The sequence below is a fragment of the Cygnus olor genome, chromosome 1 (genome assembly GCF_009769625.2).
Source record: "Cygnus olor isolate bCygOlo1 chromosome 1, bCygOlo1.pri.v2, whole genome shotgun sequence".
Classification (NCBI taxonomy): domain Eukaryota; kingdom Metazoa; phylum Chordata; class Aves; order Anseriformes; family Anatidae; genus Cygnus; species Cygnus olor.
In genome coordinates, this window is record NC_049169.1 from 85,623,506 (window position 1) to 85,646,949 (window position 23,444).

At 39.8% G+C, this 23,444-nt stretch overlaps 1 protein-coding gene across 2 annotated transcripts in view; it reads left to right on the forward strand.

Annotated features, from left to right (window-relative positions):
• The window catches only part of HTR1F (5-hydroxytryptamine receptor 1F), a 119,218-nt gene that overhangs the window by 88,223 nt on the left and 7,551 nt on the right, over window positions 1–23,444 (forward strand). Inside the window, exons 3-5 of one of the 2 annotated variants that reach the window (XR_005822405.1) lie at window positions 16,051–16,142; window positions 18,315–18,448; window positions 19,359–20,189. The gene's annotated coding sequence lies outside the window, so the exon portion shown is untranslated. Of the gene's footprint in view, window positions 1–16,050; window positions 16,143–18,314; window positions 18,449–19,358; window positions 20,190–23,444 lie in introns of those variants that run through there. The other variant, XM_040566757.1, reaches the window with a different exon arrangement.

Sequence of the window (23,444 nt, forward strand, 5' to 3'; positions counted from 1 at the left end):
CACTGAGATGAGTTTGCTTTCCAGAACTTGCTTCCCTGCCCAGACCACCCCATAATGTCAGTCAGAGGTGTCCAGAACAAAATTGTGCTTAGGAGAAACTGATAGTGTTTCCTAGGTAAGATTTCCTCCTAGCCCTGATCAGGTTGATTTTTCAAGACACAGTGCTATCACTTCTACACTTGGAGTGGGACCATATACACCTTGTCCCACTACTACATCTCTGTGGAGTCAGGAGGTGAATTCTCAATTTTCAGCAACTGTACCCTTGAATGAGACATGTCCCACAGTCAATTTGCTGTGTATTACATGAACCCTATTATCAGCTTTAGACAGTATTTTTGTACTTGGGTTTACTTGGCTTATTACAGAAAATGTCATTTTAAAATAGTTATTTTAAATATTTCCACTAGACATCTAATGGATCAGCTAAACAGGTAGTCCATTGAATAGCAAAAAAATAAAATCAAGACAGTAAAACATGCTCGCTTCACAAATTTCTCCACTGATTTGTCCTTAAGGATAATTTGCTTTATATATGCACACAAAGTCTTTCTAATAATTTCACTTTCCCCATCATTTAATGAGCTGTATTATGATAATATATATATAATATATAATAATATATAATATAATAATATATAATATATATTAATATATATAATATATAATATAAATATATAAAGATATAATGAGCTGCATTATGAGCTGTAAGCTCATACTCATTACATCTATGAAATTGTCCATACTTTAATACTTTCCAACAAAAATTCATGTGACAAGTCACGTCATTGATGCTCTAAAAACAGCTATATTTGTTACAAAAAAGCATAAAACAAATATTTGTTGCTGCACTACTACTGTTTCGTGCAGTACCATTACACTAAGCAGCAGCTTTCTTGTATAAATTAGTTTTATAGGATTCAAAACAGAATAAGATAATTGACAAATTGATATTCTATTAACAAATCAACGTTATTTTTGCATAACTGACATATTTCTGTTGCAGAAAACCTTGCTCATCCATCCTGCACTGTAGCATCCCAGACAGGATTTAGGGGCCTACACTCTCCTCCAGGGAAAAGAAGGTCAAGAGATGACCTTCATCATTCTCAGCTCTTAAATTCAAAAGGGATTCATAGAAAATGAATACAACAAAGTTGATCCCTGCTCCAATGTGGTTATACGTCACTCAATTGTTGGCACTCGAGGACAGACGGCTCTGAAAGTGTATGTGAAGAAACTAGGCAGTTCAGGAAGACTTGAGCAAGGGATCGGGCTCAGGCAGAGTGGGGTGGGCAAAGATACTCTAAAGCATGAAACTGCCTATGTTTCTGTGTGTACAAGTCTTAGAAAACCCTTACAAATTCTTTTTAAACACTTAATAACTGCAGAGTAACTACCAGAGTTCCCCTCCCCATATATAATGCCATCATTGCAGTGTAGGAGCTTGAAGACTTATGGGATATCATTTTGGGGACTGGTTAATGGGATAGAAGCATTCATAGTTTTACTTGAAAATGAAGAAAAGTCTTTTATTTGTCAGCATTATCAAAATTGTTAACATGCAGGAAATATTATGGTCTTCTATTAAAACAATGCTTCCAAATAGCCTAATAGTTGTAACCTTTAAATGCTAATCTAAGTCTAAAGAAGGAGCAGAAAGTCACAATAAATTGCCAGACAGCATTTTGAGATTGTGCAACTGAATGCACAAGGCTGCACTACTCTGATAATGAAGAGGGTGAAAGTTTGATAAGTATTTCCTAAGCAAATAAAGTTTCAACAATCCCCTCTTCCAAGTGGTAAAACATTCACTATAATCATGAATCTGCCAAGAAACTTTAAACCAGTCAAGTGGATGCTTCCTGCAGATAAAGTTATAAAATATTTCTACCAGAATTGAGGCATAAAATTATAGAAATCATTGCTTGATTCAATACATTTTACACAGATTTAAGAAAATGAGTCTATCTGATCTGAAACCGGGAAGCCAGTCTAGCAGCATAAATAAAAATAACAGCCCAAAGGAACTTCTCCAAATTATCCGTGTATCACTTTGGAGGAACGATGTGAAAATTATTTCAAATAACTCCTAATAGATTCAGTGTTGGAAGAGCGTTGTAACCAAAACTTATATTGTGAGGATGACCCTGAACTGAGCACATCAGACCCTGCCCAGGTCCAGTAGACATTGATGCCATCCTGGAGTGGGTGGGTACCAGTGGTTGCTGATGGCATGGAATATTGCACCAGATGTGTAATAAACTCTCAGAATTCCTGTCAGCAGTGTGAGAGGGAACACATAGTGATTTGTGCAGGGTGCCCAGCCCAGACAGTGGGGGTCCCATCTTTGGCTCTAGGCGTCCCTTTCCGGCCATGTAGTTTCCTCACTACCCCCTGAAACCTCTCCTGCTACTGCCTAGGGCCTTCCAGTGCTAATAGAATAGACACCTATCCCTTTCTTCAAGTTTTTATTTTTTATACGTGTGCATACACACGTGCACACATTATTTTTGTATACATACATAGTGTTTGCATCTATGCTTACTTCAAAGTTACAGACAAGGAGCAAACACCTCACAGTTTAAGTTCTCTGCCTCCAAATGCCCAGGTCTCTCTAGTGATCCCCAATACTCACATATCTGCTGCAATTTCCTTTGAGATAAACTTCTTTCATCCCAGAGGAAATTAATTAAAATGCTGAGACTTTTCATTTAGGACACTTTCTAATTAAGCTACCAATCTTTAAAGCTTCTGACTTCTGAGACTCATTGTTCTTTGCACAAGATGAGGAGGCAGTCACAATTCATTGTCTTTATAGAGACATATTAGTTTTTTTTAAAAAAAAAAAAGAAGCAGCTTGCAATTTCATCTCCTTGAAATTAGAAATGCTTGTGCAGTTTAATATAGGGAAATAGCAAGACTTTGCAATGTAAGACACCTGCCCTCAGCACATCCCGCTGTCCATGGCATGTTTTAAAAAGGTGTGCTCAAGCATACAAATCTTTTGAGATTTTAATTACAGTGTTGTAGACTCTCTAAAATTTCTTTAGTTCCATACATTGGGCCATTACCTCACAGCTCAGATTTTCATATTCTCACTTATGAGGAACTGATTAATACGAATAGGATAAAAGCCAAGTAGCACTATATACTGTTTTCCAATTAGAAGACAGAATGAGAGTTTTAATGTCAAAAGGATTACAGGAAAGCACCTACTTTATAAGCAAGGAGTTCAAAGACTGAATGCAATGAAGCCTTAGATCTCTATTGCCTGTCCACTGAGTTCCCTTTTACAAGGATATAAAGGTAAATGATAAAGCCCTATGGGATAAATTCCCCACGAGAAATGATCCCAATATTAACATCACAATTTTATCTGTAGCACGTCACAATTTAGAAACAACCCGAAGGACAAGCTCAACCTGAAAAACATTTCTTGCACGCCTTTGCTCTGCTAGTTAACTTCAATGATGAAGCCTTACAAACCTGAGATCCCCATAGCTTTTAAACACTTCTACAACCTTCCTCGACCACCAAGTAATGCTACTATACATACGATAAATGTTCTGTTTGAAAATTTCTCTGTCAACTTTTTATTATTGGTATAGTTTGGTCAGGATCCATTTCCTCTAGCTCTAGAGATCCACACGGCAGATTTCTATATCTGAATTCATCTTCCTAAGCTCTGTTTATAATCAGTTGGGAGAAATAAGCACCTTCAGGCACAATTCATCTGACCCAAATGAAACATCTACTTCAGGATGAGAACAATTGTGCCCTAGAGATGAGATGACTGTTTCTGTGTAGGGCGACAATTCAGGGTTAGATGGCTGCAATTAGTCAAATCAATTCCACCATTTGTGTTTTAAAGCATTTTTTCCCGCAAGATTGCTTCCCCATTTTGACAACAATGTATTGAAATTTTATACAATAATAAGGGGAAGCTTTAAATGATAGCATGTTATAGAGGTCACCCTCTAAAGAGCTGTTCTCATTTTAAGAGCAGTTCCCAACAGAAGGAAATCAGCAGTTTGCTCTAATTAATGTGGCTGAACATGTGTACTAAAACCATCTTCCTCCATTCTCCACCCTCACGTTCAATAACTTGACAGGATACTTCATGCTCTTAGGTGCCTATTTCAATTTGAAACACTCTCTGAATAGCACTTGTAGCTAATTGATTTGTTTTAATTTACTTTCACCCTACTATCTAATATTCCAGATTGGTATTTTTTTTAATTCTGAATGCAGCAGAAGGCCTGCCTGTAAGAAAAGCTTTTCTGAGCTTCTCCCAAGGGGCTTTCAAGCCACAGACCATGGACAAAGATGCAATGGGAGTACATACATCTACAGCCATGCTAGAGGCGCACAAGGCAGATATCATTCCCACCCATTTCCTGGGTGATAAGATTTAATCCTTTTTAGCAGTGCAGACAATGAGACAGGGTGCTAGCCAATGCTTGCTCCTTTGGGATTTACAATGTGTGTGGCTTCTAGGGGCATTTCTCTCAAGCTTTTGGGGCATTTCTAGAAGAAAACAGAGTGGTCTCTTTGGGAGCTAACTGACTTTCAAGTCCCACATCCATTACTTTTAGTGTCATTAGTACAGAAGCAGACTCAGCTGTTATTTCATCCATCCACTCAAGCGAGGTATACCACTGTGTTAAAATAAACATCAACTGAACATTTCTCCAGTATCAGGAGCTTAAGTCTAGGGATAGCTTTCCTCAAACAAAGTGAAAAAGCCAGGTTCCTGCTATTTTTATCTTTCATCCAGCCTCTGCCAAGACAGACAGGCTTACTCAGTGTAAAACATGGAGATAAACCTCCTCCTAAGAGAGGAAGATGCCAGTGTTAACTGTGCTTTTAGACAGTCTACCAACTACTTTTGTTTCCTGAGCTTCATGTGCATAATTTGATTGCTGAGGCACCACATGCACTAAGAACAATGCCAGATTCCTTTGTGGCTCATCTACAAACACCTGGCATAGATAACCCACGCAGAACAGGATTAGTGGTGCCTCATCTGGTACTGGGTCATCTGCCAACCTTGGCAGAAAATCTCTTTCTCTGGTCCCTCTTCTTTCAAACAATACCTCTTACCAACAGCATAGAAATCAGACACGTCTGATATATATATATCATATATACAGAGAGAGAATCATACAGTTTGATTTTTGAGTCATCCTGCGTGTAGCCAGGAGTTGGACTTGATGATCCTTGAGGGCCCCCTCCAGTTCAGGATATTCTATTATTCTGTGTCATGGTTTGGCTTCAGCCATCTCAAATGGAGGTAGGACTGACTTTCTAGTAAAGTGCCAGGTTAACTTGACAAGGAGGAGAACCTGACCCTTTGAGGCACAGTTATTTTCAGCCACAAACTAGTTCCTCGAAAATTAGTTTCTTACTAGAGATAGTAAGACTTGGGAAGAAATCTAACAAAAAGTATCCTTCATGAGTACATCCTCAGGTTACATCATTTTATGTAAAAGACTTGCAACCTGCATCTCTGCTTTAGATAAAGGAAGACTCAAGGACCTCCTTCTATCTTTTTATTATTAAACAAATCAAATAGTACTTACTCAAATAATTTTTCCACTGGCTTTACTTGGAGAGAAGTTTACAGCTGTTAACCAGCTAAATGGCCTTTAATTAAGATAGTCTGTTCTCCTGTTCCACTAGGAACTAATTACCACAGCCTTATTCAAGGCATGACAAATATTTTCATTTGCCATGTCTGAATCTGTAGTCTTTGAAGTTTACGGCACATAAACTTAGTTGGGCCTTCCTCAGAGGAGACATCTTTTGTCAGGGTGACCGGAATGGACCAATTAGCAAGTTCAGTGTTTGATTTCAATGCATCCTGCACCTCCAAAGTTTCTAAGCACTGATGCTTTAGGAGAGTAGGCATTTTCTAACTGCCTGAACAAATGGCTGGGAAACAAAGTGCTTAGGCTCCAGCTCTAGCTTGCACCTTCAAAACCTCATTTATATCAATCCATCTACAGTTCCACACCTGAGTGAAATAATAAGTTTTAAGAATTGTTCCAAGATGGCAAACATTATAAATGCAAAGCACCATTACGAGTAGTAAGCCATTCTTAACAGTAAGTTCATTGTCTTGAAGGGCTTTTCAGCAACCTTGATGCCCATTATATTTCCACCCAGTTCTCCAGGCTTAATAAATATCCCAGAGTTTTCAGTATTATCCATGACATTCATAAGGCCAGCACTGTGCTTTCTCCAACAAAATAAGTCCTCAAAAAGTTCAAGCAAAAGCTAACAGGAACATCAGTAACTTTTTAGCACACTTAGGCTGGGCTTCTACCTTGCAGTTCAGAAGCACTGGATGTGAAAAAAAATCAAGTCTCCTACCTGGGAGGCACATCTGAAATGATTTGATGCTGAGTTTTCTACTGTAGAGTTAATGGACAATGCTCATTGCTCAGACTCCTTGGAGACTGTACAGAGATGGGCATGGGAAATGTAACCAACTCACTGCTGCCAATTGGTACGGATGGGGAAAGAGAGCCTGATTGGAGCATTTGGTCAAATTGCATGGAAAGACATCCTAAAAGCTGTATGAAACAGAGGTATGAACTCTAGACTTATCCTCAAGGACAGAGAGGGACTTGGAACTACAAATGAGTGAAAGTACTTAGTTTACCTCTCCTGGAGCAATCAGTCACCCATTTGCACATCGCTTTTCAGTTAAAGCTAAAACCAAAAACTTGGCTTTAGCTTCGCTGTCTTCATAGTACACAAGGAAAGAAATGGGAGGGAATGTTCAGCTTCTGTGTTGCTAATATTATCAAACAACTGAAAGGTTACTTAAAAAAATAGAAACGTCACGTACAAAATGGCAATCTAGATGATCAAACACATAAAATCTGAATAACTAAAGGTGTACATACATGTCTTTTCTATTGTCACTCATTATTATTACTATTGTAATTCTACGTACAGAAAGAAGAGCTACATCTCCTTTGTAGAAAAGGTTTATTTGATTAACTCCGTATCTACGGTGGGAAAATTACAGTAGTACTGCCTAGAGGAACAGAGGCACCATTAAGACTATATATCTGTTTCATTGTATATTCACAATTCCTGACACAGTGTTTGCAATATAGCAGATGAGGGAAATGCTATTAAATGACAGTTCTGTTAAATCTCCACAACTTGAGATACTTAAGTATAACTTATTTCCCAAGAGCAAGGTTGATACTCAATTGCTTTAAATAATTAACACTAAATATCCTTTAAAGATATACAGAAAGTCAACAAGATGTCAAGAAATTGGTTCTTTATCCTGTTTCATGGGGTCTAGAACATTTATACAAGCTTTTCTCTGGTCATAAACAGAACTTCAGGAAAAATAAGTAATTGATTCTACACCTTTTGGCTAGAGTTAATAACTATAGGCAGTCTTGGTTATCTTTTCAAACAATTCTCCTGCATATGACTACAGCAATAGCATTAGAAGCTTCTTTATAGCTGGTAAAATGTAATTTTAAATGACACAAAACTAAGTCCAGGAGGAGGTATTTGGATTCCTCACCTCCTTACAAGTGAATCATTAAATCTCTAGCAACTGGAGCGTACATATAGGAATAATAATATCCTGACTGAAGAGGACACGGGATTTGAACGTGCCTTTAATGTTCTGATCAAATGGTCTTAAAGGGCAGTAGATTATTAAATGAAAAGTGAAACCTTGAAACAGCAAAAATTGCAGACTGACATTTTTACTACAGTCAGAAGAAAGTTCCTGTGCTCAGTCTCTTTTTTTGATAGATAAATGATCCAAATATTGCTTCTCCCAGGAGTCCCAAGCAACATTTGGAATGATCTTAAAGGCAATTACTTTTTAGTCTGCCTGCTCTGAGACTACACATATAAATATTTAATAGCACAGCTTAAGGAAACTTTTCAAAGGCAATTGCCTTTCCTGTGACACACCTTTTGCTGTTTTTACATAACTGCTTTTAAAGCACAAGTGCAGCAATCATCATCTATAGCAAACTGAGAATATTAAGAAGACCTATTCCCATATGCAAGTCATTGCAATTTATACCATCATTTTTAATATGAACCTGCAATGCAGCCAATACATGCAGCTGAAGAAGCCTGAAGAATAATGACTGCTGTCATTATTCTTATACAATGACACTGGAACATATAGTTGCACTCAAAAAACCTAATACTTCAGCTTCAGTTTCAGACTGGAAAATAACTCCCGTGCCATGGAATCAAGCAAATAAAAAGGCCCCTGCTACCGATTTCCTAAACGGATGTCTCTTCTCAACAATTATACTGCAGATTTTTTTTTTTTTTTTTTTAAACACAATGCCTCCAATGACACAGCTGAGCTTCCTTCTAAGGCATACTTCTTACCCACACAAAAATTCAAGAAAGCACACTCTCAGTAGCTGAATAAAAGGTCACAAGTGACTCTCCTCTACTCTTACACATTAGCAAAAGAACAGCCTCCAAGACAATGGCCCCCTGGTAATTTTAGTCTGGACAATACCCTTCTCATGGATGTTCTGTATTAACTGTCATGGTAGCAAAAGATTTTTAATGACATTATGCCAGAAAAAAAAAAAAATCTACATTATCAAGAAACAATCATTTCTTTCCTTAACAACTTTTAAAGCTATCAGTCTTTAACCCTTGGTTGTGTAACTGTTCAGCAATACAGGGAAAGACGTGATACTGTCAGTGACCCAGGAAAAGGAGCCTCAGGTGGAACGCATTTATTTCACTAGGTGGAAGGAAATTTCTAGGGAAGACAGGCTGAGGAATAGTCACCTTGTGCTCAAAACGCCAAATACGTTTGAGGGAATAAAATAGCCCCTCTCATCACATACAGCAGATTTAGCTATCCCACCAGGAGAGGATGAGAGGAGGAGAAAGAAGGATCTGCTGTTTTTCTGAATACAGATCTGCTAATAACAGTCCCCCGAGGCTCCAGCTGTTCCCCTCAGGTTTGGCGCAAAGAACCAAACTTGTAATAATCACTCATCCTTACAAGGTTACCTTGAGCAACGTGTACGTATTTGTCCGTGCTAACTGTAAACACTGAGCATCATCACTCTGCAGCACCACGTTCTGAGGACCATTAGCAACATTCCTCACTGCAGCAGCTGAGCAACCTCTGATGAAACTAAATGGCTCTGATTAAACTGGTCCACAGTTGGACCAGAGGAAGAACAACTGTGAGCTGTAACAGATTATTTGAACAAGATACTTTCTAGCCTCAGCACATTTTATTCCGTACTTCAATACTTCAATTCCAGGACCATCAGCATAGCTGACAGTTTTCGATATCTCAATGAAGCACAAGTATGTTGTGTCCATTTTGCATATAGAGAACTATCTCCAGAGTTTAACCCAACTGATCTATTTCTTAAGCCTAAAGAGGTACGTATTGCCACGGTGGGCTAAAGTGGGTGGAGGCAAGCCAGCAAAAGGGACAGCCAAGTTCAGTGCTTCATGCAGGGGCAATTCCTTTTGCCATGCATTACACATATGAACCCCAGCTTCATGGAGAAAGAGCAGTCTTTTGGCAGAAATCATGCTGCTTCAATTGAAATGGATAACAGTTCATACTTAAAAATATACATATAATGGTAGAGATAAGTAATTTTATTTATAAATATACTCAGTTTATTTTTACATTTCTCTCCCTGAACTAGAAGACAGGTGTATAACCTAAGAAAGATGCTGGGGAAATAGCTGACTATGCCATCCCTACAGGACTGTTACAATAAACCCATAGTGCATGTCTATTGCAACATGAATACATTGGGTTACACACAAGATCCATCTACCAGGAAAGCCTGCATCTGGAAGAAGGCAGGTTGTGTGTCCAAGGGAAGACATAGTTAGCCAAGGAGGGAGTTGACTTACTGAGATGACTTACATTCTGCCCAGAGAACTGCATCTCCATCCCACCTACTGCTGCACATTATTCCATGACAATAAATTCATCCTCTGTATTTATGAAACCTCTGCTACTAAACAATGAAACCCCTGCTAAGAAGAAGCCATAAAGTGCTGCTGGAAAGGGGCTGTTCAAGGGCATGGCGTTGGCTCTTTTTTTTTTCCTAGTTAATTTTCTGTGCTGCCAATGGAAAGCTATCACCAGCTCCATCGTACTTGCTGGATGTTGCTGCAGAAGCAAAGCATCATCTGCATAAAGAGCATGCTTCGTTCTTGCCATCCAATTTCAACACTGCTTTCTACAAGAAAAACAATTCTCTGTTAATAACCGCTGAAGTCAGAAGACAACATAAAAGCAGCAGATACTAAAAAATAAAGAAAAAAATAAAGCAAAAAACCACACAGACCATGTCAGGCCCAATTATCTAAATTAAAATCTTTATCCATTTCAATGTAATAAGAACATAAACCTACTGATCCCATTAAATGCAGCTGAAACACATCTTACAGCAATGCTTTTCATCATAACATAAGGTTAATCTAATGATCCTGTACTATACTTGATGTTTTTTTTGTTGTTGTTGAGTTGTTGGTGTTTTTTTTTTTTTGGTCAGGTTTGGTTTTGTTTTTCTTCTTACTTCAATGTTCTGCATTTACTTTCCATGTTATATCTCGTCTCCAACTGAGATATATGAGAAACCTTCATGGCACTTAAAGGTCTACAACATTTCAACTGCCGGCTGAAAATAGTACAGAAGCAAGTATTTTCAGAGAATTTTTTCCTCCTAAGCTGCTGTCTTAACTGTTTTCTGAAAATTCTTATGCTGTTTTTTATAGTTCTTAATTAAAATTTGTTTTTAGGTTAGTTGATTCATAAATGGTTATACCTATGAGGTTTTCTCCCATGCAGTGCTGCTTTCTAGTGAATTGAGACCATTGACAGTCAACATTGTGGCCAAACCAAGTCATATTGGAGTAATCAAAAGATAAATAAATATAGGTGCAATATTAATAAAACGTTAATCCTGATCCAGCAGATTCAAAGACTTTAGGACATTACTAGCTGCATGGCCTAAATTAGCTACACTAATATGCCTTCTAATGGAGAGGGAAAAAGAAAAAAAAAACACATTATCAGAAACAGAGAGAACAAAGTGACTGGAATAAATTACTTGCAGAAGGAAGTACTGTGATTACATGCCTGGTCTAATGCAATCTATTTGAGTTACCAGAAAGGATAATAGATGTTGCAGTAGAGGTGAAGTAACAACAAACCCAGCATCTGCGGCTAATGGTTCTGGAACTTTTCATCCCCAAAACCTGGAGGCAAACACCGACAGAACAGACAGGGCTTCAAAGTAAAGACAATATATTTATTTCTTCAGATGCTGGGAACTACATTAATTTTCTGTTCCAACTGCTTTTCCTAACACAGTGTTGTGGTTTAGCCCGGCTGGCAGCCAAACACCACACAGCCGTTCGCTCACCCTCCCCCCTCCCTCTCCGGGATGGGGGAGAGAAACGGGAAAGTGAAGTCTGTGAGTTGAGATAAAGACAGTTTATTAAGACAGGGAAAAGAATAACAATAATAATAATAATAATAATAATAATAATAATAATAGTATTAATAGTAATAATGTGTATGAAATAAGTGATGCACAATGCAATTGCTCACCACCCGTTGACCGATGCCCAGCCTATCCCCGAGCAGCCGGCCCCCCCCCCCCCCTCCACCCCAGCTAGCCACCCCTATATATTGTTCAGCATGACATCAGATGGTATGGAATACCCCTTTGGCCAGTTTGGGTCAGCTGTCCTGGGTCTGTCCCCTCACAGCTCCTGCTGCATCCCTAGCCTGCTCGCTAGCAGGACAGAGCGAGAAGCTGAAAAGTCCTTGGCTTGGTGTAAGCACTGCTCTACAACAATTAAAACATCAGCATGTTATCAGCGCTCTTCTCATCCTAATCCAAAACATAGCACCCTACCAGCTACTAGGAGGAAAATTAACTCTGTCCTACCTGAAACCAGGACACACAGCAAGTTAGGCAAGCAGAAAGCTGATTCATGTGCCCTGTTAGATTGACCAAGTACATTTTTATGCTGGCTTCATACCCTGGTTGTATAAATAAGTGGACATAAAAAGTTACAGTAGCTCTCAGCCAAATCAGCCAGGACGAAGCTCCACTGGCTCTGTTATCCAAGATTTCACTTTCTGTTCAAACTCACTCTCTTGCCTTTTCAAAAATAATTTCAAGAGGGCAAAGAAAATAGAATTAAAAAAAAAAAAAAAAAGCATGCTCCAAAAGAACTACAGCACTAGTTTAGCCCTATGGCATTTTTTAGGAATGGCTGCACCGCATATATCACAAACATATAAAACAAACATATCACAAAGGTGCTGTGATAGGTCCTTTTAAAATTAGACTGTCGTCAGCCAGTAATTTGGCTATTTCTCTTCAGCCTTGCTAGTTTTACTTGAAGCCATAGATACTTTGGTCAAGTGATTAGAGAAGACACTTTCTTTCTAGATGTGTATATCTAGAACCGTACCTTTTTAAGAAAGCCTCTAAGTATCGGGACTATGCAGGGAAACATTTCATATATATGACCTGGCTACATCCTAATAATTGAGAATCAAGAAATAAAAAGGTAAAAGAACACCAGAACGTAATGACATCATTGAGAGTCTAGAAGTGGGGAAAAATGAAATTAGAAAAAGGGACTACACAAATGTGAAGACTTGACTGAATCTGTTCACTGCCTCTTTCCAGAGGACTTACCATTAAAAAATTCTTCAGCTTCAAAGAGTAAAAACTCATTTTGAACATGAAGAAAACAGTTTTCAACACGTTCTTAAAATATAAAACATTGAAACGATGAATGAAAATAGGACGCAATATATACGCTTACATGCATAAGTGTATCCAATGTAAAATTATATTTTTAATTACTTGTCCACAGTATGTTACTGATAAAAGCCCCTCTCCAGAAATTTTGGAAGCTTCAAAGAGTAAAACGGAAGAGGAATTTTAGCAGAGAGATTCAAAGTTATCTTTTCATCTTTTCAATCTCCTGGTAGAAAAACAGTTCATCATGCTATAGTTCTGAGCTAAATCCAACAACTTACTGATGCTTGCTGATGTGAGAGGTCAACTGTAAGCACCACAGGGAAAAGAATTCAGGATTTCCAGAAGTGCTAGGCACAAGGGTTCTCTGCTACATAGCAAACAAGACAGATGATACAGAAGCAATGGCTTGCCTTTCATTTTTTCCAGGCTTCCTCTAGTCTCTGAAGATTAGTACACTTTGCCTCTGTCCTTTACTAATACTTTTTAACCATGTTATTTTGTGAAAGCACTTCTTATTTTCTTTCTCTCTCTCAGAAACTACAGGAACCACAGACACAATGCATTTTCAGGGATGGCATGCTAAGTTTTTGAACTCTCCTTAAGCAGCTCAGAGTAATGTGCTTTCTATGGATTTGGGCAAATAGGGAAAATCAGTTTGATGCTTCTATTCACCACCAGAACAATATTACATGTTGTCATCTGATCAAAAAAATATATATATTTTTATAAAGAAGTGCTGTAAAACACCTTTTAGTAAATAGCCCTTGTGAAATGTTTTGAAGTATATTGCTAGTGTACACCAACATTACAAATAAATATTCTTACCATATGAAAAGACAAATTTCCTTAGCATACAACCTAAGGAGAAAAGAGCTGCTTCAATTATCACTTCTTTAAATTGGTATTATAATCTAAAAGACAGCTTTGCTCAGCCATCTTTTGAAGTTGCATACATCTTGCATACGTCTTAGGAAACAAACAGCTGAAGTGTTGTCTACAAGCATCCCTAGCATAAAGTAGTATCTTAACTTCCCTGCAGTACTAAAGGTTTTCGTAATTGCAAAGTTATGATTTAAAAGTCCTTAGAAAACCAACATCAATAGATTCTCAAGGGAGGGGAAAATAATACCAAAAAAAAAACTTTGAAATTTTGTTTGGAAATAAGTTTCTTAGGATTATCATTTAAGAGTTTTACAAGTCTTATCAATTAGAAGTCTGGGGGGGCATTTGAAGCTGGATAATCTTGTTAGACAACGTCTGTCTGTACTGAATTCCTGGGACAACAATAAGGCTGTTTTTCATAATTAATTCTGATTCATCTGCTTTGAAGAAGCCATTCACAGTCATCTGTGCTGTATGTCAAATGTCACAACTACATCAGAATTATGCAAAGAAAAAAGCTGTGTGTGACAGTCTGTTATTTTCCTATCAGAAATGAAAGCGAGTTCACAAAGTGTTAGAGAGCTTAAGACCCTATTTAGTAATCAAAGTGTCTGCAACAGGAGACCTGACGGATCCAGAAAGCTTCCTGGGAAAGGTATATCTTTCTGGATTTGGAGTCAACACATTTTAACACTGTCCTGCTGCTATTAGTGTTCTTGAAAGCATTGTACCCCTGAAGATAGGCCCAAGGCCAAAGACTTCCAGGAATTATTCAACAAGCCACAATGCCAGCTGACCACAGAGACAGCCACTCCCTGCCAAAATGTGATGCAGAAAGCCCCGTCCTGAGTGCCGTGGGCCAGCTCCAGACCCGCTCTGACCTGGGCATGGCATCAGGCTGCTCCAGCCGCATCCCCCCACCTCCTCGCCCCAGCAGCCCCGTGCTCTAAGTCAGCACAACAGCTCACCCAGAGACAGCACAGAAACCCCCAAAGCAGGCTTCCACTGCACCGCATGGACAAGCTATGTGGCATCCTGGATCTTAAGATGTTACTGCATTTGCATACACTTGATGTGATCGAATGGCAGTGTGGGATATATACACACACAAGTACTGTGCAGGAGGTGCTCCCACACCCCTCTTCTTCTTTCTCAGGCTCTCCCTCCAGCTCCCCAGCTTGATTCACTCTCACTAGCCTCCCCCATTCCCATAGCTCTCCTATCCACACTTCTGATTTTATACAAGGTGTACCAGAACTTGTGTTTCAAACGCTGGTAATTCTAACAAAGAACATGCTATAATGCAATAACAAACTGAAGTAGGGAGAAAGGCATCCTTGAGAGTCTCAGAGTATTTGGAAACTGCGGAAAGGAGGAAAGCTAAAGCCCACTCTTCACTAGACAAGCTTTGCCAGAATGGCTGCATCCCATGTCCTCAGGCATAACTGCTTTACGCCAGACTGAAACAAATGCTTTTTACCATTAGAGCTTCTGCCAATGCACTGAGTGAACTAAACTCTTCTGGCTAAAACATTCAATTGTATCCATTGAATTGCCTCCACACAGGAACAAGAACCAGCACTGTGGCACCCCATGCAGAGCACAGCAAAAGTCATGTCCTTTTCAGTACAGAGCTAAGTCTTAAGACAGAATCTGGATTTTGGAAAGATGGCCCCCAACCTAAATGCTCACAGTAGGTGACCAAATCAATCTTAGTAGAAATATCTAGGGGGAAATAAATGCAATGCTAGTTAGAAAGCATCAGTCTCAGCTATCTAATAAAACTTTGCTACTTCACCACGTAAAGAGTCTCTATTTTCCTATGAAGGAATCTAATAGCTTGGATCTCCACAGGTTGACACAGAGCCACCACAGCGTGTGGTTTTGAGTCCACTGCAAGTCAGTGTGAGCACAGTAACCCAAGCCAGCCTGCCTTGTGGGCAGTTAGTTACTTCTGAAATGAAAACCCCTGGGGACATTCCCAGATTGAGATCTTGCGCAACAGCTCCACTTCCTAAGCAAGTTATCTCAAGACTTCCCCAGTCTTCCACCCACCCATTCCAAGCTCCACCTATGCTCTCAAAGTTCCTTTTTTCACACTAAGCTTTTGTGATCTTCAACCTACGAGATGATCAGATGACAACCAGAATAAAGGCAGATGACATCAGATGACGTGACAAAAACTACAAGGCAAGACACCAGGAAATATGCAGTAAGACAGTCTTTGTATTAAAAAAAAAAAAAAGCGCAGTCTTCACAAGAATAAAAAATAGGCAAAGTGCAGAGATGAGATGGCAGATTGTGTGAATTTTGGCATCTCTCCAAATTGCAAGCAATTAACCACAGATTTTACTGTTCTTGTGTCATGCAGAAACCCTGCTGCAGAGGAGCACACCGACCTGTCACATTCACTCCGCTTCCACCTAACGCCTCTGAGGCCAGTTTTTCCTCCAAGTTGTCCTGGTAAGCACACAGCAGAAAAAGAAATATCCTAATGCTGGCCCAGGTGATAATTTGAAAATTGGGTTTTCTTATTTTGCCGATCTTTTCCAAACACATTTGAAGATAGACTGTTTTCTTACTGTCCAGGAGTAAACAAGGCAGTTTCTCCAGCTCATTAAAAGCTTTCAGAGTCTATATAGAAAAATACGTTAGATAAAACCCACCTCTCTACTACTACTAGAAAAGGCTGAAGCAATGCTTCAGAGAATCAGAAACTCCCATGAGCTCCAACTATCAAATGTGACTAATTGGATTAAGACAAACTCCCAAGGAACTAAGACAAAAGGTACACATATTAACCGAGAGGTCAGGTAACAGGAGTCATTCCATCAAAATGTTTATTAACCGAAATGCATTCAGTTAATTATTTTATTAATAATTATTTTTATTTTTTTAATAAAAGTATATTTCCCCCCCCAGATTTTTCAGGTTGGCAGGCCTTTAGTAGGCTTTTTCCACCCCTCAAAGATGAGCCCCTTTTTGTAATAGGTTTGCAGAGGTAGGTGTATCGATGAAAAAGGTTTCTGACTTCTAACTGCACACATGTGTTCTCTGAGGGCTGGCAAAGAACACTTGGCCCCAAAGCATAAGGATGAGTGGGAAGTGGGAGAAACAAGGCTGTGTTTTATTACCATTCAAAGGAAGTAAAACTACCTCTCAACCTCCTTGCTCCAACACTGCTTTATCATTCCTGCAGGTTTCAAGCCCTTATCTGAAGGGCAGTGTTTTGAAATATAAGCACAACTATTCTCTGTTTTCACCTTGCAGCACAAATTTAACTGATGATCGTTAAAGCAAGCCACTTCTGCACAGCATAAAATTCTGTGATTCTTTGATTCATTGCCAAACCAAATAAAAATTCAAAACAAAAACAAAAAACCTTGCTTTTCCTTCCACAGAATTGAAAAAAAAGTTTAAACATCCTTTCCTAATATAGAAAACTTTTGGTTGAATCGAACCTTTCAGACTGTTACATGCAAAATAAATTAAAGATATGGGGAATCCTAGTTTGGACCCTGACCACCCACACAAGGAGACACGCATCTCTAAGGACAGGATGTTGACAATACAGGAATTTGTCTGTCTGTACAGAGTACTTGTGGGTTTTGCTCAGTGGAGAGCTCACACAGGACGATAGGATGCCCAGGCACTCTTTTGTTTCTCTCAGATGTTTATTTACACGGCTTCCACAGGGACTGTTGTCCAGGCCCTGGATCTCCCAGACCTGGGGCTCTTCCAGACCATACAGGATATGAGAGACAGCTACACCCAGACCACTGCCCTGAGAGGTCTGAACTGTGGAGTCAGATCAGCCTCAAAGAGGAAAGGGAACTGAGCCCTGCAGTCTAATGAACCACAAAAAATGAATCACTGCCATCTCCTCTGGCAGTATTATGAATATAGGTCTGTTTTTTTCCCGCTTTCTTCAGCCAAAATGATCAAATTCAGAACAGGTTCACAGTCTAGCTACCAACAACTGAAGCTACATTTGGGAGGCATGTTTACTGTTTTATATAAGCAAGCCTGTCATGCTGTGGACCATGTCATTCTTGCTGTTTCTCCTTCCTCACTCCCAGAGTGCTCGCTGGGAAGCTGACTTGCCTTTCCCCTCCCCATCCCCCTCAGCTAGATTAAAACAGATGGCAGAGGGACATGAAATAAAGAGCAAACACAGATGAGTGACTAATTTTCCAAAAGGAGACAAAAAAAAAAAAAAAAAACAACAACAAACCCTCAACTTCAACACCCGAAGCAGCAAGGAATGCATAATTACTTTGTGAACATCATTCTTCCATATAAGCAAATGCAGCAGTTGCCATGCTATGATGACAATAAGCAGGGGAGGTATCCTCCAGGCAGGCTTGACAAGCAGCAACAGACTATGCTGCAATCCAACGGATGCAAGTAGAGAACATGGCAAATGCCTGGAGGAGAGCATTACAGACTAACTCCACCTAGGTAGCAACCCTGCTTCCCAGGCAGGTTTCGCTGAGCACTCTGCTCAGTTACCTGGCTGAGATGAAAGCTAGCTCTGGGGGTACCTCCCCAGGAACTGCCTTTGAAATAGGACACCTGTGAATCCCTCTTTGTGGGGTTGTCACTTTGGGGCTTGAAGAGTCTGGTGTTTTGCAGGCTGGAAAACGTGGAGCAACTGGTAATGCTGGTGGAGTAGCAAAGCGAGGACCACAGCCTTCTGGAGGGAGACGTGGCAAAGGAATCACAGCCGGCATGCTGCAGTTCTTTTGGCCTCAATAGGAAAAATGAAGGTGAGTTGATGACAACAGGGAGGTGAGGACAGAAGCTATCGCAGCGCTTCACTTTGCCCCTTTGCCAGAGGTTACTGCTTTCACTTTGGCCCTCAGGGAGTTGGTGCTTGCATCTCTCTTAGAAGCACCCAGAGGCACAGGGCAAGTTCTGCTTCCCTGGCAGCTTGAACAAGCCCTCAGACTTTACATTTCAGCTGCTTCCGTGGAAACACTACCTCCATCCTGTTGACTTTGGTCCAGGAGCAATAAGATGACAGAGGAGACATCTGGGGTGGTAACTTTCAGGGCTAAGTCTGTCAGTTTGTCATTTTAACCATTTGGGATTATTTCTGTTGGCTGAAAGAATTTAAAGAGCTGTCCAGAAAACTAAAGAAAGCATCATCTTTGTTGTGCCTGACACTAAACATACTGTAGCGTATCATTTTGCCAACACAGGGACTTTTAAATTGGTAACATGGCTAAGAAAAACATCAGATGCAGGTTTACTGTGCAAGTTCTGTGCGTTGCATTCAAGGACTTTTCTTTGCCACTCTCTAACAAATCAGAGCTCCTGCACTCAGACAATAAATGGCTTTGTGCATCTCTAAGCTGGAGGCACGTATCCTCCAGGATTCTGAAATTTGTTTCCTTCACGTGTTATATTGCTATTAAGGGCACGCTGCAAAGCCTATTTATCTACTCGTGCTTGTCCCGAGAGGGTACTTGGTAGGCAGAATTTTGTATTATCTTTAGTTGATATTAGTTCAATTGATTTATCTGAAGTTTTGTAGTTATTTGTGGTCTGTGTTTCTAGAAATGAGTCTGTTGTGACCTTCTACAAGGAGAAATGATAACTCCAGTTAACAGAGACTCGAGCAGCAAAATCTAAACATCTTTTCAGTTATTCCTCTACCTCACCAATACATTTCAGGTCCAGAATGTGCTCAATCCCATGAACTGAGACAGCATGATCCAAAACAGAGACTCTAAAGCATTACTTCAGCATGCACATGTGATTGTTTGCTGACAGATGAAGGACTGGAAATAACTCTACCTTGTAATTATGGACACAGATACAGCTCTTAAAAAGAGAGGGAAAAAGTGGGGGGAGGAGGAGCTAAGTTTTCAGCCATTTTAGAATATCTGGCAGCACACCAAGATTTAAATATTTTAAAGTTGTGGCTTAGCAGGGGGAGGTACATCTACAGCAAGCATATAGCAATGCAGATCAGGTATGGCAGCCTTGAGATTTCTGCTTCTTCTTTCAAACTGTTGATGGACTTTTACTTTGCATTCCAGGGATGGCAATGTTTACTACAGGTTTGCAGCAGCTGCCTTCAGCCAGCAAGTAACTCCTCTTACACACCAGCCAGCCACCCCTACTTCATTTCAGGGGATACACTGTAGCTCTGGGAGCCTTAGGAAGAGTTAAGGGAAGAACAGATTTTAAGGACAGGCACTTAAAATCAAATGAGAGTGTTCCTCTCTCTTTCTCAGCTGGTGAGACTTCAGAGTTTGGGCTCAACAAAGCACATATCCACCACCAGATCTGGTAGGAGTTCGTCCTCTTTAAACAGATTTGTTTAATTCAAAAGAATGTTATTTCCTTCTGCTCAAATTTAATGTGATGGATCACTACTAAGCTAATTATCATTAGCATACAACATGGTTGGTATCTAAAGACAGTGACAGCCATATCAGGAAGAATTTTTACAAGCTCACAAATACTGCTTTTGGAAGAAATTTTAGCTCTCAAGCAATTCTGGTACTTCCATCTGCCTTATTCTATGGTTATTTTAGTCTTACCTCCAGTGTCTGGCTAGCCTGTACATGTGGTAAAAACAAGATGGCTGAATGCAAGCACTGAGTCTTCCCTCTCATCAGAAAATAAATTTGTAGGATTTGTAGGAATTGTTACCATTAAAGCAAGAAAGCTGGGCCTTTTTAACTGGCTTACTGATTAGTTTGGCCAATAAAGCAAGGAATCCCGCTAGCAGGTGAAATGCTTCATCATTTCAAAGCCAGCTGGAGCCTGTTAAGTGAGAGGAGATGGCCAGGATCTTTCTATGTCACTGGCACAAGTTTGTATTAACTCAATGGAGTCAAGAGGACAGCCTGGCAGTGCAAACACTGCTACTGTTTTCAGGAGTGTTTTAAGTATCCTCAGTTCAGTTAGTTGCTCATTTTGCTTCCTGAACTCTACTTCTGCTATTGATGATGACATTTTAAACAAAACACGTTTTGGTAAGGACCCCACATGTACAGAAAACAAGCAAACACCCCCGAAATATACTCAGAAAACTTGTATGCAAAAAGCAGTAATTAAACTCTAATCATCAAGTTTTCTCCCAGACAGTGCTTACAGCAGTTTAAGAAAAGCCAGACATGAAATAAAATAAAATAAAATAAAATAAAATAAAATAAAATAAAATAAAATAAAATAAAGAACTCCAGCAGCTGTAAGCTAATAGTTCAAGTTAAATTCACGACCAGAAACAGTAGGCTCATGACACCTTTCCCAAAGGCATTCCCAGCCGTGTTTCTCCAGCAACTGGAGAAAATTCAAACTACTTCCCAAGATTAGGCAAAGGCAGAGGCATGCTGTTTTCTAAACCTACCGGGACAGACTGATGCTACTGAACAAGAGCAATTTAATTATTCTTCTGTAAATCTCAGACATAAATGGGTGTTTATGGGTTTAATACACGCACACATGCTCCTACAAAACTGAGGAGAGCAAACAGCATTCTTTATTCTGTGAACTGCCAATGGAAAAATTCAACATTTATGTTTGTGATAAAGCTATACAGACATTTTCCCTTATGCCTCCTAAACAAGGTCGGATGATACAGTTGCCTTTATAATAAAGGAGATACTTACATTCTGGTCATCTTATCATGCTGCATTTCGGCAGGAAGGAAAAAAAAAGTCCACAGAAGTGGCTAATTCCTCAAAAAAATAATAACGTCAATGTATCTAAGATAACAGACGTACTATCTTTGGTAAACAGCAACTTCCATTGTTTACAGAGCTCTTGTTCAGCATAATATTTCAATGGGTCAACTGAAACATCACACTTGTGTTTTAATAGCAGTTAGATAATAATTTACTCTGTTAAGATCTATAATGAAGATAAAGCACAGAACATCCTTTTCACTAATCTTAAATTCAGGAGAATATTAATGCAATGCACAGAATCGATGCTTCAAGGCTTTCAAAAGTTTTCCAACAGCAGCTGCATATTGTAAATATGATGACAAAAGAAAACCAGCTTCCACAGGATTAGATGTATTCCATGTATTCCGATAGGAAGCTTCATCCTTCAAAAGGGACACTGAGTAACCAGTTACACAAAAGTAGCCTTAGAAATATCTGGACTGTAAGAATTGCTTTGAAAATACATATATCTCACCGCTGAACCCATCTTATATTGGAATACAGATCTTCAGTTCAGCATGACTGCAAGATTGTTTTCATTCATCAAAGTAAATTCACTACATGGAGAAGAGGGTACAAAGTCTTCTGTGCTTCCTTTTGGAGTCTTTTTTAGCTGTAAGTCTTGCTCTGTAGACTCACGTGGGGCTAGCAGCAAAGTCCAAACTCCAAGTACGGTGTGTAGTTACGGCAGTATACCTACAGCACCTGGGGGCACCACCTGAGATTAGGTGCTTCCTGTACTAAATGCATACAATGGATAATTTCTGCTGCTAAGAGAAGACAACATATGTATGCAAAGTGGGTTTGCAGGGAAGTACTCCTGTAGCTATTTTATAGAGAATGAACTGAAGCACTTGAATGAATTTACACAAGATTGACAAGGAAAGCCTCCTGCAGAGGGGCAGAAGCCAGCTCTCCTGCATCCCAATCCAGCTCACTGTTTACAGGATCACCCTTCATACTCCTAAAAATGGTTCTGTTGCTTGATGAGAACCAAAGCCAGTGACAGCCACTGACTGAGCTGAGTTCAACTTTGCAAGAGGAAATCCAGAATTAGTTCATCCTGTAAGTGATCACGAGAGACAGAAATGGTAGTCCTTAAATGCTGCCAGGCTTTTAACTCTACTTATTTATAAAACAGTATTTTTAGCTAACAATCCCCCAATAACTTTGCACAAACTCCCGCCACGGTTAGTGGAGGCCCCCCATCCCACTTGGACAGGAAAGCCACCAAACTGTGTGACCATCAGCCCCAAACAGCACAGCCAGCAGATGGGCTCCAGAGCCTCAGAGGAAGCCACCACCTTGGAGGGCAGATCTTGTTGCCAGACCTCTGCCCATCCTGGATGGTGCCACACTCCTTGGTCTGCACAGCATCCCATGGGGACCACCCTGGACACATGCTGCTGGGGCTCTGAAGGCAACAGCAGAAGGTCTTAACACTCCACATAGGAACAGAAGGGTGGGATTCCAGATGGGTACCGTTAAAGCGCAGGTTATATCCCATGAATGGGAGACCCCAGCACGGGTATCTAACAGCAGCATGCTGAAAACTTGGGTGGCAGTCTTCAATACTGCTATGAGCCCGTGCTGTCAGCCTGAATGAAATCAGAGCACGCTGGCTGACAATCTTAAAACCACAGAAAGAGACACATGGCAAGTAAGTGCATTGCCATCACTGCGCTTCTTACAAAGAGCCTCACAATCATTGCAGTCCTAAGGAAACCTACTTATTCCTACACACCAGTTCTGTGAACCCACCCATACCATTTTCCTTACTCCACAGCCTCAAACTGAATAATTTTCAAAAGCTATTAATCAACTTTCATTATATCTAAATTGCTTTTTGCTTGCTTGCAATTAAAGACTAATATCTAAAGAGTCAGAAATTTATAAGGAAATTAACCATAATGAGTAACTGTTTTAAAATATGATCAACTGCTGGATATCAACAGAAGACTTAGTATTTCCCAATAAGTATTTTTTTCCCATGTATTTACTCAAGCTCAGAAATGAAGACTTATTTAGCAGAGGTTGAACATTCACCAGATAATACTATACTTGCCTATTCCTTCTCTGG